General features: G+C 38.6%; 1 long non-coding RNA gene across 1 annotated transcript in view; it reads left to right on the top strand.

Annotated features, from left to right (window-relative positions):
• The first annotated feature begins 19,890 nt into the window (after positions 1 to 19,890).
• Positions 19,891 to 26,963, top strand: part of LOC142827090 (uncharacterized) — a 170,574-nt gene continuing 163,501 nt past the window's right edge. The window contains exon 1 of the long non-coding RNA XR_012901497.1: positions 19,891 to 19,929. This is a non-coding gene — a long non-coding RNA (uncharacterized LOC142827090). The remainder of the gene's footprint in view (positions 19,930 to 26,963) is intronic.

Here is a 26,963-nt window from a genome sequence, read left to right as displayed (position 1 = left end):
AGCATTTTCTGATGTTTTTATCTAGTCAAATGTCAGAAGTGCAATATTCTTATGCTCAAATAGCAGAAATGTGATTCAGAGAATAATGGGAAAGACGAGGGGTTTGTAAAGAGTAAAGCTGAAGGCTGTTTAGCTGCGTAAGTGCGTGATCAAAAAATGCAAACATAAATACACTCAAATAAAAAATGCCAATAAGGTAAATCATGCTTCCTATTACCTTCTTTAATAATGCAGTAACAAGGGAACAACCAATAACATTGGAAAGAAACACACTTAAGACTGATACAAGCCAATACTTTTAAAACAAGTCATAATTATCCTGCAGAAATAAATGCTTTATAATATTGCTGAGTTCAAGAGCTTGATTGAATAGAGAGAATTACACATTTTGTGTGAATGATTAGCTAAACAACATTAAGTATAGAAACCTCCTATTTGCATGATAAATTTCCCTTTTGGAAAGGTTATTCCATTGTGGTGCACAATGGAGTTTCACGTGTTCTTTTCTGAAGCAGCTAGTACTTTTCAGGAATAGGATAGTGGGGCTCATAGACCACTGATCAGATCCATTAGAACAATTTCTATGTTCCTATAAATGCTCTAGTTATTTAACATGACCTAATCAATCTACATAAAATAGTAAAAGTATCTCACCCAAACATTTTACTGATCAGAAATGAGTTAATTTTTTTCTTGCAACAGAGATGTTTTCAATGATTAAACGTCTCTAGAAGTTATTTTAAGATCCTCTGATGAAGACTTCCTTTATGCATAAATTATCAAGTAAACCATTGTAAGTGCCTCTTGACTCATATTTATTTTGATACTGAAAAAAATAACTAAGCCAAGTAAAAGCACCTACCCATAATTGCATCTAATTTTAAAGTACTTTTTCATCAGTTTATGTGTGTGGCTCTCTGCACATTTTGTTCTCATTAAAATGCCCAAGGGAAACCGTTTTGAATAAAACTAGATAAATAATGAAGCCATACTTGAAATTTATCTACTTTTTTTTTTAAGAAATACTTAATAGGGTTGCATACTTAAACCTATTCAGTCTGTCCATAATAATAATTGTGGTACAGTAAGAATGTGCAAACAGAAAGTTATTAAGCTTGGCTTGCATTTTATACCTCTATAAATTAGTGCTATTTAAATATAGAACTTGCTGAATTAACTTCAGTAGGAAATACAATTTTATAGATATTGATCATCATTGTTAATAGTAAAACAAAGTGGAAATAATTTGCAAAAAGAAATTCTATATCTTCTTTTTATGGAGAATGTTAGGTTCTGATCCTGCAGACATTAGTGCACATATTTAACTACACTCAAAGGAAAAGTATCAATGAAGTCAAAGGGAAAACTTATGTGAGTAACATTAAGTACATGTGGAAGTGTTTGTAGGATTGGGTTCTTTCTTCTCCTAGGGTATCTAACTCCCAAAACACCTCATGTTTTAAAAGAATGAGAATATTTCCATTTGCAAAAGGAATGTTATGGGCAAATGAGCCAGACATGGCAAATGTCTGGCATCCCATTTTTAGCTGATGAATTTGACAGCTCTGTCATACTTCCTGAGAAAAAGGATGCACCTACACTGCAGTTAAAAACCTATGATTGGCTTATGCCAGCTTATTCAGGCTCATGAGGCTTGGGCTAAGAAGCTGTTTAACTGCGGTGCAGATGTTTCAACTCATGCTGAAGCCTAAGCTCTAGGGGCTTGTGTATACTGTGGGAAAGATCAACCCACCAGAAGTCGATTTTCAGGCATTCGAATTAGCGGGTCTAGTGTAAACTGCTCAAGATAGTTTAAGACCAAAGCAGTCTGTAAAGAGCTTCAAAAAGATCTCACCAAACTAAGTGATCGGGGAACAAATTGGCAAATGAAATTTAATGTTGATAAATGTAAAATAATGCACATTGGAAAAAATAATCCCAACTATACATACAAAATGATGGCAACTAATTTAACTAGAACTACTCAAGAGAGAAATATTGGAGTAATCATAGATAGTTCTCTGAAAACATCCACTCAATGCGCAGCAGCAATCAAAAAAGCAAATAGAATGTTAGGAATCATTTAAAAAAGAGATAGAGAATAGCTTCTTGCCACTATATAAAACCACGATATGCCCAAATCTTAAATACTGTGTACAGATGTGGTTGCCCCATCTCAAAAATGACATATTGGCAGTGGAAAAGATTCAGGAAAAGGCAAGAAAAATTACTAAGGGTTTGGAATGAGTCCCATATGAAGAGAGATTAAAAAAAACCTGGGACTTTTCAGTTAAGAAAAGAGGAGATTAAGAGGAGGTATGATAGAGGTATATAAAACCATGACTGGTATAGAAAAAAGTGAATAAGGAAAAGTTATGTACTTGTTCTCAAAACATAAGAACTAGGGGTCACCAAATGAAATTAATAGGTAGCAAATTAAAAACAAACAAAAGCAAGGTTTTCTTCATGCAGCACACAGTCTACCTGTGGAACTCCTTGCCAGAGAAGGTTGTAAAGACCAGGACTGTAATAGGGTTCAAAAAAGAGCTAGATAAATTAATGGAAGTTCGGTTCATCAATGGCTATTAGCTAGCATGAGTAGGAATGGTGTCCCTAGCTTCTGTTTGTCAGAGGTTGGAAATTGATAATGAGAGAGGGATCATTTGATGATTCCCTGTTCTGTTCATTCCCTCTAGGGCATCTGGCATTTGCCACTGTCAGAAGACAGGCTACTGGGCTAGATGAACCTTTGGACTGACCCAGTATGGCTGTTCTTATGTTCTTAGTAGATCCCCAAATTGAACGCTGAGGGCGTCCCCCTCTGACATCATGTACTGCTTATTCTGTGAGGAGTAAGGGAAGTCAACGAGAATGTGTGCCTTGAGTGCACCTTAAGCCAACTGGCCTGGTCTAATCTGGACCAGGCCTCTGACCCTGAGAGATGAGGGAGCTCCAGAGCTTTGGCTGTAGCCCAAGTCCAAATACCTGCATCATAATTAAACAGACCCTTTGCCTGAGCCTGATGGGCTGGCTGCAGGTTTTTAATTATAGCATGGACATACCCATAGGGTGCGTCTAAACTGGCAAGATTTTGCGCAAAACCGAGTGCTTTTACGCAAAAACTTACCAGCTGTGTACACTGGCCACTTGAATTTGCGCAAGATCACTGACTTTGTAATGTACAAAATCAGTGCTTCTTGCACAAATACTTTCATGCTCCCGCTCGGGAAAAAGCCCTCTTGCACAAGAACACTTGCACAAGAGGGCCAGTGTAGACAGGGAAGAACTGTTTTGTGCAAAAAAGCCCTGATTGCTAAAATGGCAATCAGGGCTTTCTTGCGCAAAATTGCATCTAGACTGGCCACGGATGCTTTTTCACAAAAGCACTTTTTGCGCAAAAGCATCCATGCCAATCTAGACACACTTTTGTGGAAATACTTTTAACGGAAAAATGTTTCCGTTAAAAGTATTTCCGCAAAATCATGCCAGTCTAGATGCAGCCATATAGCATGCCATATCCTTTGGCAAAGAAAGGGGTTCATTGAACTGTATGCAGAAGACAATGGGTACTGATCTTACTGCTTCTATTGTGTTTTAATGTTGCTCATAATGCTTATTACTAGCCAAAGCCTTGTGTCCCTATCCACAAACACAGGGAAATCTACTGTGGATTTCAAGGACAGAAAGAATTGCTGTGATCATCTAGTCTAACCTTCTGTATAATGCAGATCATAGAACTGCCCTAAAATAGTTCTGGGGCATAGCTTTTAGAAAAATGCCCAATCTTGACTTAAAAGCTATCCATAATAGAGAATCCTCCATGGTAGTTGTTACATTGTTCCAAAAGTTAATTACATTCACAGTTAAAAATTTACACTATATTTCCAGTCTTAAATTACCAGGTTTCAATCTGTATTCATTTCACAAAGTTATGTTTTCTCTGCTCAATGAAGAGCTCGTTATTAAATATTTGTTCCCATGTAGATACAGTGTTACAAGACATCTCCTAATCTTCTCTTTGTTAAGCTAACAATCTGAATTTCTTGAGTCTCTCACAAGGCATGTTTCCTATCCTTTAATTATTCTAGTGGCTGTTCTTGGAACTGTCTCCAATGCATCATCCTACTTCTTCAACTGTGGACACCAAAATGGGATACAATATTCCAGCATCAGTCACTCTACTACTGCTTTATTTCTGTTTGAGATCTTCCTTTTTATGCATCCAAAGACCCCATTAGTCCTTTTGGTCACAGCATTACACTGGAAGTTTATTTGATTATCTCCCCTCATTACTAACCTCAAATCTTATTTCCGAGTCACGGCTTCCCAGAGAGTGTCCCCATTCAGGTAAGTTGGTCTATGATGTACATAATTACATTCAGCTACAATAAAATACACGTTGTTTGTTCCCAGGTTACCAAGCAGTCCAGACCTCTCTGCCAAGGGCTTCTGCTCTTCATCGGTTACCACTCCCCCAATTTTTTTGTCTTCTGAAAACTTTATCAGTGCTGATTTTATAAACCAAACTTTCATCTCAAGCTCAAAGTGATTTCTGTGTGTGTTTAGAAAACATTTAAGTAAACTTCCCCCTTTGGTATTGGCTGAGTCTGCCTCTTTGCCACAAAGCACTCTTGCCGATATGAGTGAGGAATTCCAGGTTGCTGTTAAAGTACCTTTATACTGTGTTTGTTCTGTGCACTCCAAACATCTAAAAAAAATTGATCCAGAAACCCTAAGGGTATGTCTACACAGCAGCGTTATTTCGGAATAATTGCCATTATTCTGAAATAACATAGTGTGCGTCTACATTACAAGCCTTTATTTCAAAATATGTCGAGCTGAAGGACTTCTTACTCTGAATCCGGGATACCCTCATTTCATGAGGATACCTTCATTTCACAGTCTCGCAAGAGGGATGGCAGCTATCCTCAAGTGCTTGTTCACACTATGGGTTTTTTTTTTTTTTTTTTTTTTTTTTAGCTATGTAACATTAACAACTTTTACCCTCTGACAAACGGCCTTTGGGTAGATTTTACGTGATAGCTGGGACTGTGTCTCTGAAACAGCACTCAGAACCATTAAAGAATAGATATGAAGCAGCAGGGACAAAATGTAAGTTGTACATCAGCTATATTCTCTCATATTTGCAATTTTTGTTACATTTTCACATGATGTACAGTACTAGCTTCCCTGTTGTGTTCAAATATCGATCACAGAGATGAGGGCACCAGCATGAGCTCTGTAAAATTCTCTCTCTTCACTGTATCTGTATTCTAAGATTTTTGTACTGCTGCTCATCATTGTACCACTAGGATGCCTTCTACATAAACTGGACAAACTGAACAAACTAGAGAATGGGTGTCTTTGGCCCCTTTAGATTACAGAAAGCTGTATTTTGAGTGGTCTTTTTGTTTGTTTGTTTTGCCTGCTTGATTGGTTTTCTTTGAAGAAGTTCTGGGGATGGGAGGTTAGGTAAGCAAGAGCGAGAAAAAATAATAGTTGATTATTTTAATGTTATTCTGGAAGTTTTACAGTGTTCTTCAAAATTCTGCAGATGCTGGATTTGTCTGATCAGATTTGGAAGTTCTTTCCATAGTCTGATTCCCTTTTTGGGAGTGTGTTGTCTCCAGATATAGTGTCCTTTGTTTTGGGCTTTGAGATGTGCAAGGGCACGTCTACACTATGTGGAAGATTGATGCTGCCACAGTTGATCTTCCGGGGTTCAATTTAGCGGGTCAAATGACACTAAATTGAACTCAGAAGATGCCCCCATCAGCGCCGGGTAGTCCTGCTCCTCATGAGGAGTAAGGGAAGCTGACAGGAGCAATTGCTCCTGCCGACCTCCCGCTGTGTGTAACGTGATTTAAGTGGACTCCAACTATGCAATTAACATAGCTAAAGTTATATATCTTAGAGAGACCTTCTACTCGAGTGTAGGCCAGGCCTTAGTGGCTTGTAGATGGAGATTTGGAGTATATTTTTCAAAATATGCAAGTGACTTAGGCTCCTAAGCTCCATATCTTTTCAAAAGTACTTGTTCTTCCAAGAACAAGATTTTTAAAGGACCGTGGAAGCCTAAAGTTGCAAGTCCTTAGAGTGATTTTCAAAAGTGCCTAAGTTACAAATACATTGATTTCAATGGGAGTTGAAATTCCCTAGTATTTTCAAAGCATTTATCTCCATTTTTGGCCACTTAAACACCTTTTAAAACCCCTTAAGCATATCTGGAAGTTTTATCTGTCATCTCTAATATAAGAGGTTGCTGATCCATGCAGATGTGTTCCTCTTTTGGTAGCATATCAAAGTATCAGTGACTGCACTGAAACATTTCCTCTGACTTCTGTTGGCACTGCATCTTGTCAGCATTAATAGGGATTTAAAGTCATGTTCTCTTTCCAGTGGCCTCAATACAGTGAGTTTAATGATAGGTCCAGTAACTGAGGGCATGAAACCAAACTATAACATCCTCTTCTGGTCCAAAGAAGTTGTCTTTCTGTTTTTAGAAGTGCTGGTTGGCAAGCATGAATCACAGCTATTTTGATGTTCTATCATCTCTAAAGTGAAATATTTTAAGTAGCACAGGCATTGCTGTGCCATATCTAATCGGCAGTGTCAGCTGGACAAGAAGGAGAAAACAGCTTGCAAGATGAGCCTAAATTAGTAGAAAATAACAATATTTAGTGTCGCTTTTATCTGACAGTGATACAAAATTCATGTCTATTCCACCCCTTCTTTACAATTTCCCTTTTACGTATTTTGTGGTCACGCCTATTTTTAAAACAAAAGCAGCTAACACATACAAGGCAAACCAGTGAACAGCAAATCTGTTGATGTGAGCTGGCCAGTATGCACAGGTTCAAGACTAAGACAATCTGTAGGTAAGTCTAAAGGGAGCATTCTTTTGCTAAACATAGGCAGGCTTCTTTCTATCAAAGGGAAACAAAAACAGAAAATAAACATAGTGTGTAGTAAAAAGCACTTTTTTCCGTAAGGTGACCTTTGTCTCCAGTGTGTTTCTATGTACCTGTTGTGTCTTGGTCTGAGAGTTTCCTAGCATTATTATCTCTCTAGGTTAGGCAGGACTCAGAGCAAGGGAGAAGACTGAGTGCTTCTATATCAGGTCTTTAGCAGCCATGAACCATGAAATGCATACAGGCAGTCCCCGGGTTACGTACAAGATAGGGACTGTAGGTTTGTTCTTAAGTTGAATCTGTATGTAAGTCGGAACTGGCGTCCAGATTCAGCCACTGCTGAAACTGATCAGTTTCAACAGCGGCTGAATCTGGACGCCAGTTCCAACTTACATACAGATTCAACTTAAGAACCCCAGGCATCCCCAAGTCAGCTGCTGCTGAAACTGATCAGCGGCTGATTCCAGGAAGCCCGGGGCAGGGGCTTCCTGTAGTCAGCCGCTGGTCAGTTTCAGCAGCGGCTGACTTGGGGACGCCTGGGACAGAGCAGCTGGGGTGCTGCCGGGTTGGTCCAGTAGTGCCAAAGAGCGGTGCTGCGGGACCAACCGGCAGTGCCCCCCCTGCTCTACCACAGGCCCGGGGCTTTGCTCCACGTCTACCTAGTCTGCTGGGGGGGGGGGGGGGCGCACTAGCTGTATCCCCCCCCCCCAGCAGACCAGGGAGACGCTGAGCAAAGCAGAGGAGGACCCGGGCGGGATCACGGTGCTTCCAGATCAGCGCCGCGATCCCGCCCGGTTCCTCCGTGGCTTTGCTCAGCATCTCCCTGGTCTGCAGACCAGGGAGACGCTGAGCAAAGTGAGGAGGACCCAGGCGGGACCGCGGCGCTGATCTGGCTCCTCTCCCTGCCCCCAGCAGACCAAGGAGAGGCAGAGTAGCTTTTCTCGCCCCGGAGGACGGGGGCGGCGGGACCGGGCATCCGCCGCTCCCGTCGTCCGAGGCGAGAAAATCCCCGTTCGTATCTGCGGATCCGACATAAGTCGGATCCGCATAACTCGGGGACTGCCTGTATTGAACTACTCATATGTTCAACCAAGTCAGGGGACAGCCAATGTGATTATCCTGGTTTTTATATATGGGAATATCATATTTAATTTTAATATTACATCATATTTCTTTGATACTTTCCATACAGCATTAGACTGTGTCCATTAAATGCAGTCCAGAGTAAGAAGTGATGCAGTTCTACCAGTTACAGTGTTAGGCGTTGTCTCCAAGGACATGTACACTAGGAAATTATTAATTTCAAAATAAGCTTATTCCCTAAGGAAAGAAGGAATAAGGATTTCAAAATAAGCAGCCTCTTATTTGGAAATAACAGGGTTGCTAGTGTCGATACGCCACTTATTATTTTGAAATAAAGAGGATTATTTCAAAATAGCTCCCTAGTATAGACCAGGAGTAAGGAAAGCAGAAGTTATTATTTCAAAATAACCAGGGTCTTATTTTGAAATAATGGGCTTGGTAATGTGATCTTTCTGTAAGAAACAAGGATAACTCTTTGAGAGATTTGGCAAGTAGGCAGAACACTGGTTTCTGTAACTAGGAGGACATACACCCCTCCTCCTCTCCACTGGGGTCTACCTGGCTGAACATACCCCTCTACTTTCCCTTTTTATTTGACCCTGGTTTTCTGAGTTACAAATTATGTTATGCTCTCTATATGCCTTTGGTATGTTAACTCATACTATTTACATTAGATATTTTTAGTATGTCAAGCAATACAATTTATGGTAAGTTTCTGGTTACTCGTGGCCATGAGGCTGGAATTTACCTAGAAATCATATTGCTTAATATCTGCTTATGAATGTGCATATAACCTGTGGAATGTGTGTGAAGTGTGAATGAGAAATACGCAACCAAAAAGGCAGTTTAGGTTCTATAACCTTTTAAGGCAAACCAAGACCCTGGAAAGTAGACAAATTAACTGAAAAGGGGACAGGAAGATCATCTCCTCTTGGAAGGGATGTAACAGTATGTGAAACCTGGGATTGAATCAGAGGCAGTAGCCCTCCTAGGCTATGTCTAGACTGCAAGCCTCTTTTGAAAGAGAGCGTCTAGACTGCACGGAGAAATTTCGAAAAAGCGGCTTGCTTTTTCGAAAGAAAGCATCCAGTGAGTCTGGATGCTCTCTTTCGAAGAAGCCCTATTTACATTGAAGAACGCCTTCTTTCGAAAGAGGAACTTTCGAAAGAAGGCGTTCTTCCTCGTAAATTGAGGTTTACCGCCATCGAAAGAAAAGCCGTGTTCTTTCGAATTAATTTCGAAAGAACGCGGCTTGAGTCTGGACGCAGGGGAAGTTTTTTCGGGAAAAGGCTACTTTTCCCGAAAAAACCCCTGAGTCTGGACACAGCCCTATAGATCCAGGTGACTTCAGAGACAGCCATAAGCCTCATGGTCAATCTCCAGGAATCTGACGCCTGGCCAGCTCAAGCCACCTGTGAAATCAGAAGTTATCTATGTCACACCTGCAGTCTACCTTCAACTGCCAGTATGAATGCAATGTATGTGTGAGTATCACCTTGCTCTTTCGAACCTGTACTAATAAATTAGCTCTAGCACTGATTCAGCTCACCCTTTGTCTAAGTAATTTCCTTGGCTGGTCCAGGAACAGGTAACAGTTTCTACACCCATAATTTGAGTTCAGCCTGCTCCTCCATGTGTCCAATGACTAATGCAGAGGAGCAATTAAATAATCATAGTGCTAAAAAGGGACTGCTAGGCTCATGTAATCTAAACCATGCCATGATTTTTTGTGTATAAACCATCCAAGACAGATGTGTATCCAACTTTTCTTTAGAAAACCTGCAACAAAATAGCTTCCCCTACCTCTCTAGGCAATCTGTTCCATTAATCCATTATTCTAACTATTAGGAAGTTTCCCCTTAGCTTTAATCTAAATCTGCTATGCTGTAATTTGAACTCATTGCCTTTTATCCTGCCGTCTGTGGTAAAAAACAACTTTTTTACATCTTTTTTTATGGCAGCTTGTCATGTATCTGAAAATTGTTATCATATCCCACCTCAGTCTCCTCTTTTCCACACTAAACATACTGGCTGTGTCTAGACTGACAAGTTTTTCCAAGAAAAACTTGCCAGCTGTCTACACTGGCCGCTTGAATTTCCGCAAGAACACTGATGATCTCATGTATGAAATCAGTGCTTCTTGTGGAAATACTATGCTGCTCCCGTTCGGGTAAAAGTCCTTTTGCACAAAGCTTTTGTGCAAAAGGGCCAGTGTAGACAGCTCAGATTTGTTTTGCGCAAAAGCACGTCTAGATTGGCACGGACGCTTTTCTGCAAAAAGTGCTTTTGCGGAAAAGCGTCCATGCCAACCTAGATGCTCTTTTCCGCAAATGCTTTTAATGGAAAACTTTTCCGTTAAAAGCATTTGTGGAAAATCATGCCAGTCTAGACATAGCTACTCAGTTCCTTCAGCCTTTCATCATATAGCTTGTGGTCTATCTCTTTGATCATCTTTGCCACTTACCTTTGGATCCTTTCTAGTTTGTCTATATCCATTCAATACAAAACTGGACATAGTATCCAGCTAAAGTTAACCAATACCAAGAAGAGTAGTGGCATAATTCACTTGCAAGCTATGAATTTGATTTTTTCACAACAGCATCACTTTGCTGACTCATGCTGAGGTTTGTGTGTGTGTGTGGGGGGGGGGGGGTAGTGCTGCTGCCAAGCCAGTTCCCTCCCCCCCATTCTGTATTTGTACATTTATGGTTTTCCTCCGTAAATAGAGCACTTCACATTTGTCTTTGTTGTATATTGCCCAGTTCTCCAGTTTATCAAGATCCTTGTGAATCTCTGTGCTTCAAAAATAATCATCCTCCCCCCTAGTTCTGTGTAATTTGCAGACTTGATCAATATGCTCTCTGTATCTACACCCAAGTCATCACTCAAAATGTTAAACAAAACTGGGTCCAGAACACATCCTTATAGAACCCCACTTGAGACCACCCTCCAATCTGACATCATCCCATTAATAGTTATTCTGTTTGTGATTGTTTAACCAATTATGTATTTAGTCAGTGGCAATTCTGTCAAACCCACATTTCTCTGGCCTACTTATCAGAATGCCATGTGTGACTGTCAAAAGCCTTGTTGAACTCCAGCTATATTATGTCCACTTCATTCCTCCTATATACCAAATCAGTTACCATATCAAAGAACAATGAGTAGTCCTGTAGCACCTTAGGACACATCTACACAGCAACTTCAATTGCTGTGTAGTTTATGTTAATTGCGTACCTTACATTAACATAGCTTAATTTGGCTTTTGGCACTGTCTGCACAGCAGGAAGTCAAAGGAAGAGCACTCTTCCTTCAACTTCCCTTACTCCTCATGAAATGATGGTTACCATGAGTTGGAGTAAGAAGTTCTCCAGATCAACATTATTTCCACATGTCAAAGTAACTGCTTGCAGTGTAGACGTGCCCTATGTTATTTTGGAATGGTGTTAGTTATTCTGAAATAACGCTTCTGTGTATATTCTTAGTATATTTATCTTGAGCTTTCATGGGCAAAACCCACTTCCTCCTCCATTTCCTCCACTCTGCTCATCTGTACGGATTAAGAAATTTTAAATAAAAAATAATCTCAGAAAAATAACACTGTATTTTTGGAAAAAATGCAATCATTTATATAAAGCATGTATATTTTCCTTTTATTTAAAGAAACCCTTAATTGAGCTAAGGACCTGAGCAAATCTGCTAATCAGCTAATATTTTAGAAACCTTAGTACAAATCATGGGATTTATGAGTAGTTCTGAGTCCAGAAAGAACTCATTTCTATCTATTCTCTACAACTTTTCCTGACACAATAACAATTATTATTGTAATCTTTCTAAGTGGTAGTATCTTGTAGTGTCCTGGTAATACAATTGCATAGTGCATAGACAGGTTTTAGCTCTTAATTAGTTGTCTATTATTTATATCCGGATTGACAATCTTAGTGCCAAATTTCTGTACTTTGAAACAACTGAGATAGTAAACCTGGAAAGATGATGCTTATAATGGACATTGTAATAGAAATGTAAGAAGACAGAAAGGACCCTTTGAGATTTAAATAACATTTCATAGTCACACTTTCCCTCTTTATACCCCTTTGGGTACTAATATTTTAGAAGCTTAAAACTGAAGCCTGTTTGCAAATTGAACTTGTCTGTCTTGTTAGAATCAGCAGACACTAAGATTGTTGTCGACAAGTGCCAGTGGATTTCTTATTCTCTGTGCAATAAACATGAAATATTCTCTCCTACATACACCAGCTGAAATATGTAGAAAACTGTTTCTGTATGACAAATACAAGATCCGATTTCTATATTCCTGCTTATAGCATTTGATATGCATGCATGCACAATGTAATTGCATATGTAATCATCTCAGTGACTGGTCAGAAGAAAAAATATCTCAAGCAGATATGAATAATCAATGTGGGGTTTGGTAGTTAGAGCTTAAAGGATCTATTACAGTTTTCACCAGTTGGGATCTGCATAGGAGTCTAAGAAAATATTCAAACTTGTATTCCTGACTCTCAATGATTAATGATTCATTGTCTCTTAGTCCATCATTGTCAAACTTAGGAGTTCAAATTTCAGTATCATATTCAGTTACTTACCTGCTTAGCTGCAACTGAAATCAATGAAAATGTTAAGTTTAATCATTGCCATCCCTCCATCTATTTACTCATGTGTAAAATACGGATAAGCTCTCAAAAGTGGAGCAAGTCAGGAAATGACCTTTTCTGATGAAAATTCTCATTGAACTATTTTAATGAAAACCTGAAAACTATTTTTTCTTCAAATTTCAGCAAATTAAATTGAATATTTGGGGGGTTTCAGTAACCAAAAATTAAAATGTTTCCAGGTTTTTATTAAAAACTAAATATTTTCATAAAATATTTTTTTCATTACAATCTACTTTTAGTAAGCAACCATTTACCATCAACATCAACAACAAACATTTTTCATTGGAAAAAAATCAAACAGGTCTACTCAAAAGACCTTGAGCTAGATCATGTAGTTTAACAGAGCTGATCGGGGGAAAAAATAATTATGGAACAATTTTCTGTTCTAACATTAGCTCAATCAAAAATGAAACACTTTGAGAAATTGTTTCAGTTATGTCAAAAATTGTTTGAGAGAAAATGTTGAGATCCAATAATTTCAATCTGTTTAAAAACATGGGCCCTGATTCTTTTGTCACTTTCAGGACTCATAATGTGAAATACCTTTCTTCAAAGTACTACTTGTGGGACAGGTCCATAGCTGGTGAAAATCACTCTAGAACACTCATGGAAAAGGCAAATTGTGAGGAAGTGGGGCAGAATTAGTTCCTATGTTGTAAAATGCTTTGGCTTTGAAAACAAATCCTGTAAGTGTAAAGTTTTATTATTGCTATTTTCTGTTTTATTTTTTTTAGTTTCTGTGCCAATTCTTTGAGCTGTAATTCTCTTCTCTTCTGGACTCACACTGGTGTAAAACAAATGTATTAGAGAGGAAAATCTGGTATAAAATATTTCTATTGCAATTATGTTAACCTCTTTTTACAGTAGAGGTTTATATATATATATATATATATATATATATGTAGTGTCACTTGTAGATTTAATATCTCAAACTGTCTTACTTGTACATTATTATTATTTTTTAGCAACAGTGTGTAACAAGAGAACAATCAAAATAGTACCATGGAAATTAACAGTATGTTACTGCTAGTCACTGAGAGAAGCACAGAGAGCTAATCAGCCAGATGCCTGGTACTTCAGCTAAATTAAATGCTTAAAATAGAATTAATTACTCAGGAAGGTGGACTTGCTTCATAGTGCAACTACTTGCGATCATTAATATCACCAAGGAGAATAAATGTAAGATGTAATTTAAAGGAACATTTAACCTCAGAGTAATTGACGTACTGTATTTTTCATGCCTCATCTTTAAAGGAGGCCCTGTTTCACAGTATTGTAATAGTATTTTACCTATAAACTCTTTCCCACCATATTAAAAGGCATGCCATATAGATTGCAAAGGCATGCACTAAACAAAATAGGAAATTCAAGCATGTAGTTTGCTAATGTAATCTTAATTCTGTCCTATTATTTGTAAACTTTAGACATTGTGTTTAAATACATAATCTCATACTATTTTTCCTTGTCCCATTCAATTCACTGGGATAATGACAGGAGAATGAGGCATCTGTTCAGTATGTCTCTTTACCCTTAATGCGTGAGGCCAAATACTTAGCATTATTGCATGCCATTCAAATGCATATGAATTAATTATTTCCACATGGTCTTTTCTTTAGACTTATTACTTCTGTTAAGGAGTGCCTCACAATCATTAATGAATTTGTTTCCACCAGAATTATCATACCAGTTTGACATATGAAAAAATTCAGACAATGATACAACCTCCTGAATATGTGGCAGAGCCAGGGTTAGAGCTCAAGGTCAAATGCAATGTCCCCGCTAACCTTTTCCATTCAGGTGCAGATTTTTTCCATCCTCGTGAGAAGAAATTGTTATGTGCACCGAGGCATGTGCAAAAGTGTACCACCAGTAGAAATAAAAACCTCACTGTGGATGCTCCACTAATTAGCTGGGCAAAATGTAGATCTTTTCTGAGCTGCCGCACAAGCTTACAGGGAATGCTGGCTATGTGGCTATTAGCCATATGTTCATTCTTCCAGACTTACCCTGCCAGAGTAGCCTCAATTCCCATCAATTTCAGATGCAGTTCAGAATCTTCAGCTCTTCTGAGCACCTATCTTTGCTCTCAGTCATGCAGCAAGGGCACCCATGAGAAGGCTTCCAGCTACCCAGCTATTGCCTTGTGCGTGGAGACCCCATCTCTCCCCCTTCTGACTGGGTTAGCTCAGGCAGCACAGTTTCTTTCCTTCATTGTGTAATCCCCAGCAGATATAGGCTGCCCAAGCAGAACCTGCTTGCATTCTCTTTATTCCTAAGGTAAAAAACATTACAGAAAAAAATTAACAACAGTAAAAGAATCTATGTACACAACAATAGGTTTATTAGAATCCCCCCCCCCCCCCCCCAGCATGGGTTCTGGCAGGAACAGTTCTTCAGATCCATAGCCAAAGGGATTCCTTGTGGCTACTAATTCATTATAGCTTCATCCCAGAAAAAGCAAGGTCACCACATGTTTTGACTACTCTTTGTATGGTTCAGAAGTTTGTGATTTTGAGTTTTCAAGAGCAGGTAGCCATTGGCCATGTCTACATTAAGAGGTTATTTCAAATTTACTAAGTTCAAATTCTGGGCACCTCATTTTACAAATTCGACGTTCTGCGTCCTTGCTACGGGGAAGAATTGATTGTAGTCTGAGGCAGGCTCCGTTAATGTGGACATGCTGATTCAGACTCAGAGCTCCAGAAAGCATTCTGGGGATCTGTGGGAGGCCTCCCACAGGGCAATTAGTTCAATGTAGCAGCACCAGAGCATCTACGCTAACATTTTCTCTGATTTACAAGTTCAGGATTAGAGTTTTCATGAAATGCAGAACTACAGAGTTTGAATTCTGTGGCCCCTTATTCTGATATAATGGGCTTGGTAGTGTGGACTCACCACTTACACAATTGACCTTGGGGGGGCTAATTTCAGATTAAAGTCCTAGTGTGAACAGGGCAATGGACATTCCTCAACAGGGTGCTGCTTGAAGGGGAGGATTCAATGTGAGTCATTTACATTCCCCCAAGTACTTCCCAGAAAATCCACTTCACAGGTATTGTTCCAAAAAGTACTGCCAAGTTCCTAATGCCTTCCAAAGGTTGTATTAATCAGCGTCGTAGAGAAGGGACATGAATATAATTCCACAATAACATATGAACAATTCTATTTTTAATACAATGGACTCCAAAGACAAAAAACCTAATTACATAAAGTTCATTCACAATATTGCATGATAGAGTCAGTCTGTCACAGAGTTTAGTAATTTATGTCCGACTAAGGCAGCGGTGGGAAACCTATGCTCCGCGGGCTGTACATGGTATATCAGGTTTAGCCACTGGCAGGTCACCAGATGCTTTGTTAACTTGAGCATCTGCAGGCACCTGCTGGTCCTAGAAGCCATGATTCACTATTCCCAGCCAGTGGGAGTTGTGAGAAATGGTGTGGACTAGGCCACCACTTCCTGCAACTCCAATTGGCCAGGAATGGCAAAACACAGCCACTTGGAGCTGCAGCGTTCCATGCCTGAGGACACACAGGTAAACAAAGCATTTGGAATCCTGTCCATGGCTAACTCTGAAGAATTCTATGCAGTTTGCGGACCGATGGTCCCTCACCTCTGGGCCAAGGCATATTTTTGAAAAAAGACATCCAGTCTTTATTTGAAGACGAGATTGGGTATACATCTCGTCCTTTGGCAGTTTATTTCAGTGGTTAATAACCAGTGTGTGTCCTATTTTTACTTTGAAATTGTCTGGCTTAGGCTTTTAATCATTGGGTATTGTTATGACTTTTACTGCTACATTAGACAACCTTTATTCACTTTATAATTTCTTCCTGTGAAGATCCTATAATAAAGTGAATGCAAAGCATTTTTCTCGATAAAGAGCTCAATGGCTTTTGTTTAGGTCTCTCTCTCTATATATGCGGAAATCTCCAGCCTTCAAGTCACTCTTGTAGTTCTTTTCTGTACCATCTCTAATTTTTCAACATCCTTTTAAAACCGTGGACAACATAACTATGTGTATCATCCAAACATCAGTTTCACCAATGCCCATAGACACAGATGAAGTCACCTCCCTATTACTTCAAGTTTTATTTTTAATCCAAGAATTGCTTTTTTTGCCACAGCATCAGTCCAGGAACACATGGTAAATTGTTTTCAATTATGACCACTCCCATCCATATCCTTTTTTAGAGTTACTGAGTTCTAGGATACAGCCCACCTTATGTAGAGGGAAAACAATTTTCTTAGAGGCAAAACAATGCATTTGGCTATATTACAAGTTATTTTGTTTGAATGGGCCCTCTGTATTACATGATCCAGATTATTCTATATGGTTGTCCTGTCTTCATTATTTACCATGACACCAATTATTGGGTTATCCACAAACTTTATGAGCAGTGATTTTATATGTACTTCTAGTTTATTGATGAAAATGTTGAATAGTATCGAACTTAGTCCTGAGCCCTGTGGAAGCCCATTAGAAACACACCCGTTCTATTTATGTCAAAAATTGCTATTTTTTAGATTTGTCAGCTAAGGCCAGTTTTTAATTCAGAATAGTGCTCATTTTTTATTCAGGATAAAGCATGGTACTAAGTGAAATGCCTTATAAAAGTCTCTATGTATTTAACCTAATTTTACCTCTACAGTTTACATAATCAATCCATTCTATAATCTTTTCAAAATAGCAAATTACGTGCATTTGACATTACTTATTTTCTATAAAATCATGTTCAGTGGCATCAATTACATTGTCAGTCTTTAATTTTTTTAAATTGAACCTCATTATTTTGCTAAGGATTGACATCAGGCTAATTGGCCTAGATTACCATACTTATCTTTTTTTAATATTGTTGTGACATTAGCACTTTTCTAGAATTTTCCTGGCATTCCAAAATTTGTTCAAAATTATCATCAGTTGACCAGAGATAATCTTAACCAAGTTTTTTAGGACTCTCAGATGTAAGATATATGGGCCTACTGATCTAATAAACATTATTTAACTTCGTCTTCAATAACAAATGTCCGGGAATGTATTTGATCATCCTCATATGGTGCAATTCTATATTTATTCTGCTTTGTTCCAAACACATGTTCAAATACATGCATTTCCAAATACAAAACAGGAATATCTATTAAGTAGCTTTGTGTTTTCCACATCATTATTAATAGCATCATCTTTCCATCTAGTAATGAGCCAAAAGACTGCCCTTTATAGCCCCTGTAACTTCTGCCATTTGAGTTACAGGTCAAACTGTTAATTGGCAGCAGAGGAAGGTTGTTATCCTGGGAAGGACGGGTTGCTGGGGTCATGTGCTATCTCTTGGGGAGGAATAAAGGGGAGAAGTTGTAAAGAAGGACTAAGTCATCTCTGGGCTGTCTTCTAAGAGTTCTCAGTGCAGCATATGATGGTCATGGTAACAGTGCTACTTTGGTGGTTATATGGGGCATACTCTTGGCTTAGAATGTTTGCAGTCAATTTTTGTTTTTTGAAGGTTGCCAACATTTCTGCTGATGATAGAAGTGGCACAAAGGAAATGACTATTTAAAATATTTTATAACTCAACTAAATCTGAAATGAATTTCTGGGGTCCAAACACTGGGCAGTAATTTAACTCAAGGTCTTTCTCACCTATAAAATGTAAGTGCTTCCTGCAAACAGCAGACCTGTTAGAGCTTTTCAGAAAAGATTGTAAGAATATTTTATAATTGAAAATGTTAGGGAAGCTGACTAGAAACTCCCCCTATAATTCAGATGTCAGGGTGATGAATGCAGTATAGATTCATAGTGCCAATGTGACATGGTGCAGATGATTGAAATCTGAGCAAAAAAGAGGAATTGGAGCTGACTGAGTAAGTCCAGGCTTGATTGTCAAACCAGTAACAGCTGTCAGCCTCCTTAGACAGGGTCTATGTAAAGGCGAGCAGAAAAGAAAGCAGGGAGAAGGAAAGGGAGGAGCAAGAGAATTAGATGGAGCGGGAGCTCGAGCTCTGGCTGTGGGAGAAAGCAGTCCCATAACTGGTAATGTAGAAAGTGGTGGAAAAATATATTGTAAATAAAGAGCACAGCTGATTGCATGAATGTAGAGGTTTCTGAATGGTTTGTTGGAGCAGAGCAAAGGCAGGGCCAAAGAGGGCCCTGATACAGCCTGTTATAGCCAGATATAAGACAGCATACCTTCATTGACTTTAGTGAGGCTACACCAGTTTACACCAATTGAGATCTGGCATGTGTACAGTTGAGCATGATTGCTTCTCTCATTGGATTCAAGAACTGTCTAGGGCATGTGAGGTCCTGCTGTCTGTGAGACCTTAGAGTATTACCTGTGTGTTCTGTCAATGTTACTGTGAGGCAGCTGAAGCTGGAGCTCTTGGTCCCTCAGGCTGAAAATAGAAATTATGTCTCTTCCTGTTGAGACAAAGACTGACTGCTTCAGGTGCCCTAGAGTTATGCAAGTAAGGGAAAAGATATTGGTCTAATTGAAAATGATAGATGGAAGAGAGAGAGATTTATTTAACAGTAAATGTAAAATAACTAAAGGGAAGAGAGAAGAAACCGAAGTGACCTAATGAAAATGGTAATGAAGTAAAGCCAAACCAAAGAGAGGAAAAAAATGAAGCTAAAGAGGCAGTCAGAAAAGGGAATGTCTTGGGTCAGGAAAAAAGAAAAGAATTTGATCATGTAAAGACCCTAAGCATTTAAATGGAGATAAACACAAATATTACATCACCATTAGGGTAAGGGAAAATGCAGAACTTGAAACAGTCTAAAGAAAAGAGAGATTCAAATATATTGGAAGCAAAAAATCCAGTAAAGGAAAACAACAAATATATTCAAGGTAGTAGATTACTTTATAATTGTACAGAGTTGCATACAAAAGTATTTTGAGCCTCATTCTCCACCTTGTGTAAGGATTTATACATGTGCAGAATTAACAAAAGCAGTTTTATAATGATGATATTTTGATTTTTGTAGCATTTTCAATCTCTTTGTACAGTTATAGATGACTACACATATAGGCAGCCAAATAACTTAGTATTTGGTCCATTTCAGTTGGGCTTGCACAGAAAATATATGAAGGATGAGGAGAGAAATATCCATATAATACAACATTATCTTTTAAACCTTCACACCTGTCATTTGCAATTAAATGTTTCTGTGAAATAAAGAGCTTTCACTACTTTTAATATTGGTATATTTGTCTTATTACATACAGGAAATATCACATAATCCAGATGAAACAAAAAGGAAAAGGTAAGGATTTTGAATAGTGACCAATTCAGAAAACTACATGCCTTCTTATTAATTTTCTTTACTTTCTTGTTAAACTAGAATCCACTCAAATTTGTGAGATATTTTGCATTTGATAGCTGTATTGTTTGTAATTCACATGAAATGTAAATGTGTTTTTCTTCAGCTTTTACACACACACACACACACACACACACATTCAGCAGCTTATATATCAATATAGGAATTTCTTCCTTGATCCCATACGTGAATACATACTGTCCTCCTACAAGTGTTTGTTACAGACGTGGCTGTTCACAGCACCTATTAAACCTTCTACTGACAACAAGTGAGGTTCGTCTTTTAGATCACAAATTGGGACTTGTGTTTTTCATGCTGATGATACTAAGTTATTTGACTGCCTATATATATACTGTATACACATAAGGCTTACCAAATAACTAAATTGGATTGGCACATCCAACCCCAGAATATCTGGGACTAGAATGAATTTTCGGAGTATTTTTTACCACTGTGTTATGTTTCATGAACTATGTACAAATGGCTCTGAAATTCAAAATAGAAGAGCATAGTATAAGAGCACAGTTAGTATGTTTCTCTCTATTGCTCATTGTATGTACCGTATAACTCATCAAGGCCTGCTAAATTTATACTCAGTCTTAATTTGCATGAGAAAAGCTTATCAAGGTCAAATGAAGTGTGAAACAATTCATAATAATCAGTAAAGAACTGTCTAAACAGACGGAATACAAGTGCAATAAGAATTAAAGGAACACCAAGTCAATATACTTGGATTAATTTTATTCTGAGGAATACAGAACAATACTCTTTTCTCTAGCCATATAGCATAGCGTTCTGGGATGTTTAGTGTGATTTATGCAATTTACAGTAGGCATCCCTCTTGAAGTAGTTAGGTCTCTAGACACCAACATGTGAAAACAAATTATTGCTTGGAGGTAGGTGTAGATAGGGGATGTGATATGTTAAAAATGTGTAATAACACTATTCCAAATTCACATTGTGAGTTGTTATAATCCACTTGTATTAACTCCATAACTGATGATCAAATTATCATTTAATCATTATGATGATGATGGAGACCACTTAAAAATACAAAACTGAGAATTTAATTAAACTATTTTATGAAATATGCACTGATGTTTACTTCCCCAAAGAAGAAGAATTAGATATAATCCTATTTTTATATTTCATGGATTTTAGTAAAGGTGAGAGGTTATTAATGTGAATACCAGGTAGAAGAATCTCAGGATTTTATTTTTTAGAATTTTATTTTGATAGATTAGAGAAGATTTCAGATGGGGGGAAAACAGACGTGTTAAACTCAGATTATTATGATTAATACTTTCTCAGCCTTTGGTCAATGATACATTAGCATGTCATTGCAACATAGATGGTTGGTCACACACAACAATTCACTATCAAAACAGTTATCAATATGTACATTCACTGACATTACAAGGGGTGTTTGCATTCTTTCTGATAGGTAGGGGGTTTGATGTCTTCCCTCTACAAATTTGAAGATAGCATACACATTCTAACCTTGTCCCTGGTCTACAATATGCTCTCTTCTTTTGAACGTAGCTTTAAACCCTGAGATGGACATGACTAATTGTCATATAAACTGCAAACTCAGAAACCAGATAAATTGCCTAGAAAGAGTTGGCCAAAATAGAATTAGTGGGATTTAAAAAAAGGATTTATAATTGGTGAAACTTCCAGTGACTTCAAAGGGAGGGAATTTAGGCCAGTGCCAAGTGCTTTGATAATCCCATAGTATGTCTACACTGCATTCCTATTTCGAGAGAGGAATGAAAATGCAGACAAATGAAATTGCAAATGAAGAACTCGTGTCTTTAGGAATTCCATCCTCTTTCAGATGGAAGACGTGAATTGTGAATTTGTGAGTTGGAGACAGAGGAAAAAGCCTTGTCTATAGCTAGATATCTTACAAAGAAAAATCAATTCTCACTTACGTTATTGTAAATTCAGCTGAACCAGTGTAGGACAAACTCCTGTGGTGAGACTCATTTGAACGACCAAGGCAAGTAAATCAGCTTTTCATAAGGGATTACAAGGACAGAGCTTTCATCAGTATCAATAGAACCAGTATCAGCCCTAGTGAAAATCGTATTGTAAAATATCCTGCTGTAGCTCTGATCAAAGGGAGCATTAAGAATGGTTGTGGGAACACAGTTTAGGTCAGGAGAAACCTGGCCCTCATAGACCGAGTACAGGCTTTGAAGGCCAGGGTGGCTGAACTGGAGGAGCTGAGGGAGGCAGAGAAGTATGTTGATGAGGCTTTCCGGGACACTGTAGAATTGTCCCACCTCTGGTCAGACTGCCCCTGTGCTGTTAAGGGGGATGAAAGGCTCAGGGAAAGAAAGCAGTCAATTGGAGTAGAGGGGAACCTTCCCATAGTTGGGACCCTCCTTCCAGATGCTGGGGTACCCTCTCACATTGAGGTTACCTCTCTGGGGAAGGGAACTCCAGTCATTAGGAAAAGGCAGGTGTTAATAATGGGAGATAGCTGTGTTTGAGATGACCGGGAGAACTGTATGGTGACTTGCCTGCCTGGTGCAAAGGTTGCAGATCTCTCAAGACATCTGCTTAGACTTATGTATAGTGCTGGAGAGGATCCGGTGGCCATGGTACACGTATGTACCAATGACAAAGGGTAGGGTAGCAGAGGTGCCCTGGAGGCCAAATTTAGGCTGCTAAGAAAGAGACTGAAATCCAGGACCTCTATGGTGGCATTCTCAGAAATGCTTCCAGTTCCATGCACATGGACATGTAAGCAGGCAGAGCTTCAGAGTCAAAATATGTGGATAAGATGATAAGGTAGGGAGGAGGGGTTTAGATTTATAAGGAACTGGGGAAACTTTTGGGATAGGGGGAGCCTATACAGGAAGGATGGGCTCCACCTAAACCAAAGTGGATCCAGACAGCTGACACTTAACATTAAAAAGGTCACAGAGCAGTTTTTAAACTAAAAGATGGGGGAAAGCCAATTGGTGCAGAGGATCATGTGAATCGGAGAGAGACGTCTCTTAGAGGAGAGTCTAGTGATAGAGATTCTCTAGGTTTTAGTCAGGAGGAGAGGATGGAAGAGGATAAAGCATGGACCAGATCAGATGAAAAACATTCACATAAAGAATCTGACACATTAGAAAAGGGCAGACAAATAAACAGTGACAAGTTTTTAAAGTGCTTGTACATAAATGCTAGAAGTCTAAATAATAAGATGGGTGAACTAGAGTGCCTCGTGTTAAAGGAGGATACTGATATAATAGGCATCACAGAAACCTAGTACAGTGAGGACAATCAATGGGACACAATCATTCCGGGGTACAAAATATATTGGAAGGACAGAGCAGGTCGTGCTGGTGGGGGAATAGTACTATATGTGAAAGAAAATTTAGAATCAAATGAAGTAAAACTCTTAAATGAATCAACATGTTCCATAGAATCTCTATGGATAGTAATTCTATGCTCTAATAAGAATATAACAGTAGGGATCTATTATTGACCACCTGACCAGGACAGTGATAGTGACTATGAAATTCTAAGGGAGATGAGAGGCTTTCAAAATAAAGAACTCAGTAATAGTGGGGGATTTCAATTATCCCCTATTGACTGGGTACATGTCATTTCAGGACAAATTGCAGAGATAAAATGTATTGATACCTTAAACGACTGCTTCTTGGAGCAGCTGGTACAGGAACCCACAAGGGAAGAGGCAATTCCCGCTTTAGTTCTGAGGGGAGTGCAGGATCTGGTCCAAGAGGTAACTATAACAGGACCGCTTGGAAATAGTGACCATAATATAATAACATTTAACATTCTTGTGGTGGGAAAAACGCCTCAGCAGCCCAAGACTGTGACATTTAATATCAGAAAGGAGAACTATAAAAAATGAGGAGGTTAGTTAAACAGAAATTAAAAGGTAGAGTGACTAAAGTAAAATCCCTGTATACTGCATGGACACTTTTCAAAGACACCATAATAGAGGCCCAACTTAAATGGACACCTCAAATTAAAAAACATAGTAGAAGAACTAAAAAAGCCACTGTGGCTTAACAACCATGTAACAGAAGCAGTGAGAAATAAAAAGGCATCTTCTAAAAAGTGGAAGTCAAATCCCAGTGAGATAAATAGAAAGGATCATAAACACTGCCAAATTAAGTGGAAAAATGTAATAAGAAAAGCCAAAAAGGAGTTTGAAGAAGAGCTAGCCAAAAACTCAAAAGACAATAACAAAATGTTTTTTAAGTACACCAGAAGCAGGAAGCCTGCTAAACAACAAGTGGGGCCCCTGGATGATCGAGATACAAAAGGAGCACTTAAAGACGATAAAGTAATTGCAGAGAAATTAAAATAATTATTTGCTTCAGTGTTCAGGCTGAGGATGTTAGGGAAATTCCCAAACCTGATCCATCTTTTCTAGGTGACAAATCTGAGGACTTGTTACAGATTGAAGTATCATTAGAGGAGGTTTAGGAATTAATTGATAAACTTAACAGTAACAAGTCACAGGGACCAGATGGCATTCACCCAAGAGTTCTGAAAGAACTCAAATGTGAAATTGCAAAACTATTACCTATGGTTTGTAACCTATCCTTTAAATCAGCTTTTGTACCCAATTATTGGAAGATAGCTCTAGAGTTGATTCTGGCAATTACAGACCTGTAAGTTTAACATCAGTACCAGGCAAATTAGTTGAAACAATAGTAAAGAATAAAATTGTCAGACACATAGAAGAACATAATTTGTTGGGTGAAATCATGTCTTACTAATCTATTAGGGTTCTTTGAAGGGGTCAAGAAACATGTGGACAAGGGGGATCTAGTAGATATAGTGTACAGGCAGTCCCCGGGTTACGTACAAGATAGGGACTGTAGGTTTGTTCTTAAGTTGAATTTGTATGTAAGTCGGAACTGGTACATTTTGTAGGGGAAACTCTAGCCAAACATTTCTCCAGAGCTCAGTTTTATTCTCCCACACCTCACTTCCCTCAGTCCTTTATTCTCAAGCTGAGGTGTCTGCTGAGAAAAGCCGCTCTGCGTCTCCCTAGTCTGCTGGGGGGGGGGGGGAGCGCTAGCTTCGCGTCTCCCTGGTCTGCTGGGGGAAAGCAGCTAGTGCGGGGTTGCCTCACATCAGATCCCTACTTACAAACGGGGTAAGTCGGATCCATGTAACCCGGGGACTGCCTGTACTTAGACTTCCAGAAAACCTTTGACAAGGTCCTTCACCAAAGGCTCTTATGTAAATTAAGTTGTCATGGGATAAGAGGGAAAATCCTTACGTGGATTGAGAACTGGTTAAAAGACAGGAAACAAAGGGTAGAAATAAATGGTAAATTTTCAGAATGGAGAGGAGTAAACAGTGGTGTTCCCAAGGGTCTGTCCTAGGACCAATCCTATTCAATTTATTCATAAATGATCTGGAGAAAGGGGTAAACAGCGAGGTTGTAAAGTTTGCAGACGATACTAAACTGCTCAAGGTAGTTAAGACCAAAGCAGACTGTGAAGAAATTAAAAAAAAAAAATCTAACAAACTAAGTGATTGGGCAACAAAATGGCAAATGAAATTTAATGTGGATAAATGTAAAGTAATGCACATTGGAAAAAATAACCCCAACTATACATATAATATGATGGGGGCTAATTTAGCTACAACTAATCAGAAAAGATCTTGGAGTCATTGTGGATAGTTCTCTGAAAACATCTGTGAAGTGTGCAGTGGCAATAAAAAAGCAAACAGGATGTTGGGAATCATTAAAAAAGGGATAGAGAATAAGACAGATAATATCTTATTGCCCATATATAAATCCATGATACGCCCACATCTTGAATACTGAATACAGATGTGGTTTCCTCACCTCAAAAAAGATATACTGGCATTAGAAAAGGTTCAGAGAAGGACAACTAAAATTATTAGGGGTTTGGAATGGGTCCCATATGAGGCGAGATTAAAGAGACTAGGACTTTTCAGCTTGGAAAAGAGGATACCAAGGGGGGATATGATAGAAGTCTATAAAATCATGAGTGGTGTGGAGAAAGTGAATGACCGGCTGTGATTCCCTCTTCTTGACCAATGGGAGCTGTAGGAAGTGGTGGTCTCATCTGCACTGCTTCCCACAACTCCAATTGCCTGGGAACATTAAACTGAGGCCTCTGGGAACTGTGAACATGCTGGACCATGGATGTTGCCGGACCAGAGAGAATCATTTTTCAGAGGTGCAACCTGTAATTTACAGCTTTGCTCTCTTAATCCTTCTACATTCATTAAATGGCAACCTTTCCAAGGCAATTGTGGAATTATCCAGTAATTGCTGCCCGAAATCAAAATAAAGCTTAGAACTTATGCTGTTGATAATACAAATGACTTGATTCCAGAGGTCCAATAAAACAAAGGTGCATATTAGCTAGTGACTAGATTAATTGGGCACTTCTTATGGATAACATGCTGGGAAACACCATTTAACACAGCTGTGATCCACTAACATTTGGTGCTAGGCATTGTCAATAACAGTACAAGGAAAATGAAAATGAGATTAAAAGACCAAATACAAGCTTATGTTCTTTCCTGCATAATTAAAAGTCTCACAGGGGTAGCTGTGTTGTCTGTAACTTTAAAAACGAGTAGTCCTGTGCTAAGTAAGGGACACTTTCAGCCCACTCATTTAGCCTTGTTAGCACTGGCACTAAAATTGACAGGTACTTTCCTTCCTCTCTTTTTTTGTTATAAATTTTGATGGCCCCTCTTTTTTCTCCATTCAAGCTCCTCTAAAGAAGTATGTTTTGCCCACAAAAGTTCATCATACTATATATATTTTGTTAATCTTTAAGCCCTAGTCTACACTAAAGTTATTTCAATATAACACCCCTTATTTCAAAATAACAAGCAGAGCGTTCACACTACCAAGCCTGTTATTTTGAAATAAAGGATTGGTTATTTCACAATAATAACTCTGCTTTCCACAAATAATTATGCTTATTTCGAATTTGTGGTGGTGT

The sequence above is a fragment of the Pelodiscus sinensis genome, chromosome 1 (genome assembly GCF_049634645.1).
Source record: "Pelodiscus sinensis isolate JC-2024 chromosome 1, ASM4963464v1, whole genome shotgun sequence".
Lineage (NCBI taxonomy): Eukaryota > Metazoa > Chordata > Testudines > Trionychidae > Pelodiscus > Pelodiscus sinensis.
Note: the sequence above shows the minus strand (reverse complement) of the source record. Positions and strands in the feature narration are given on the sequence as shown.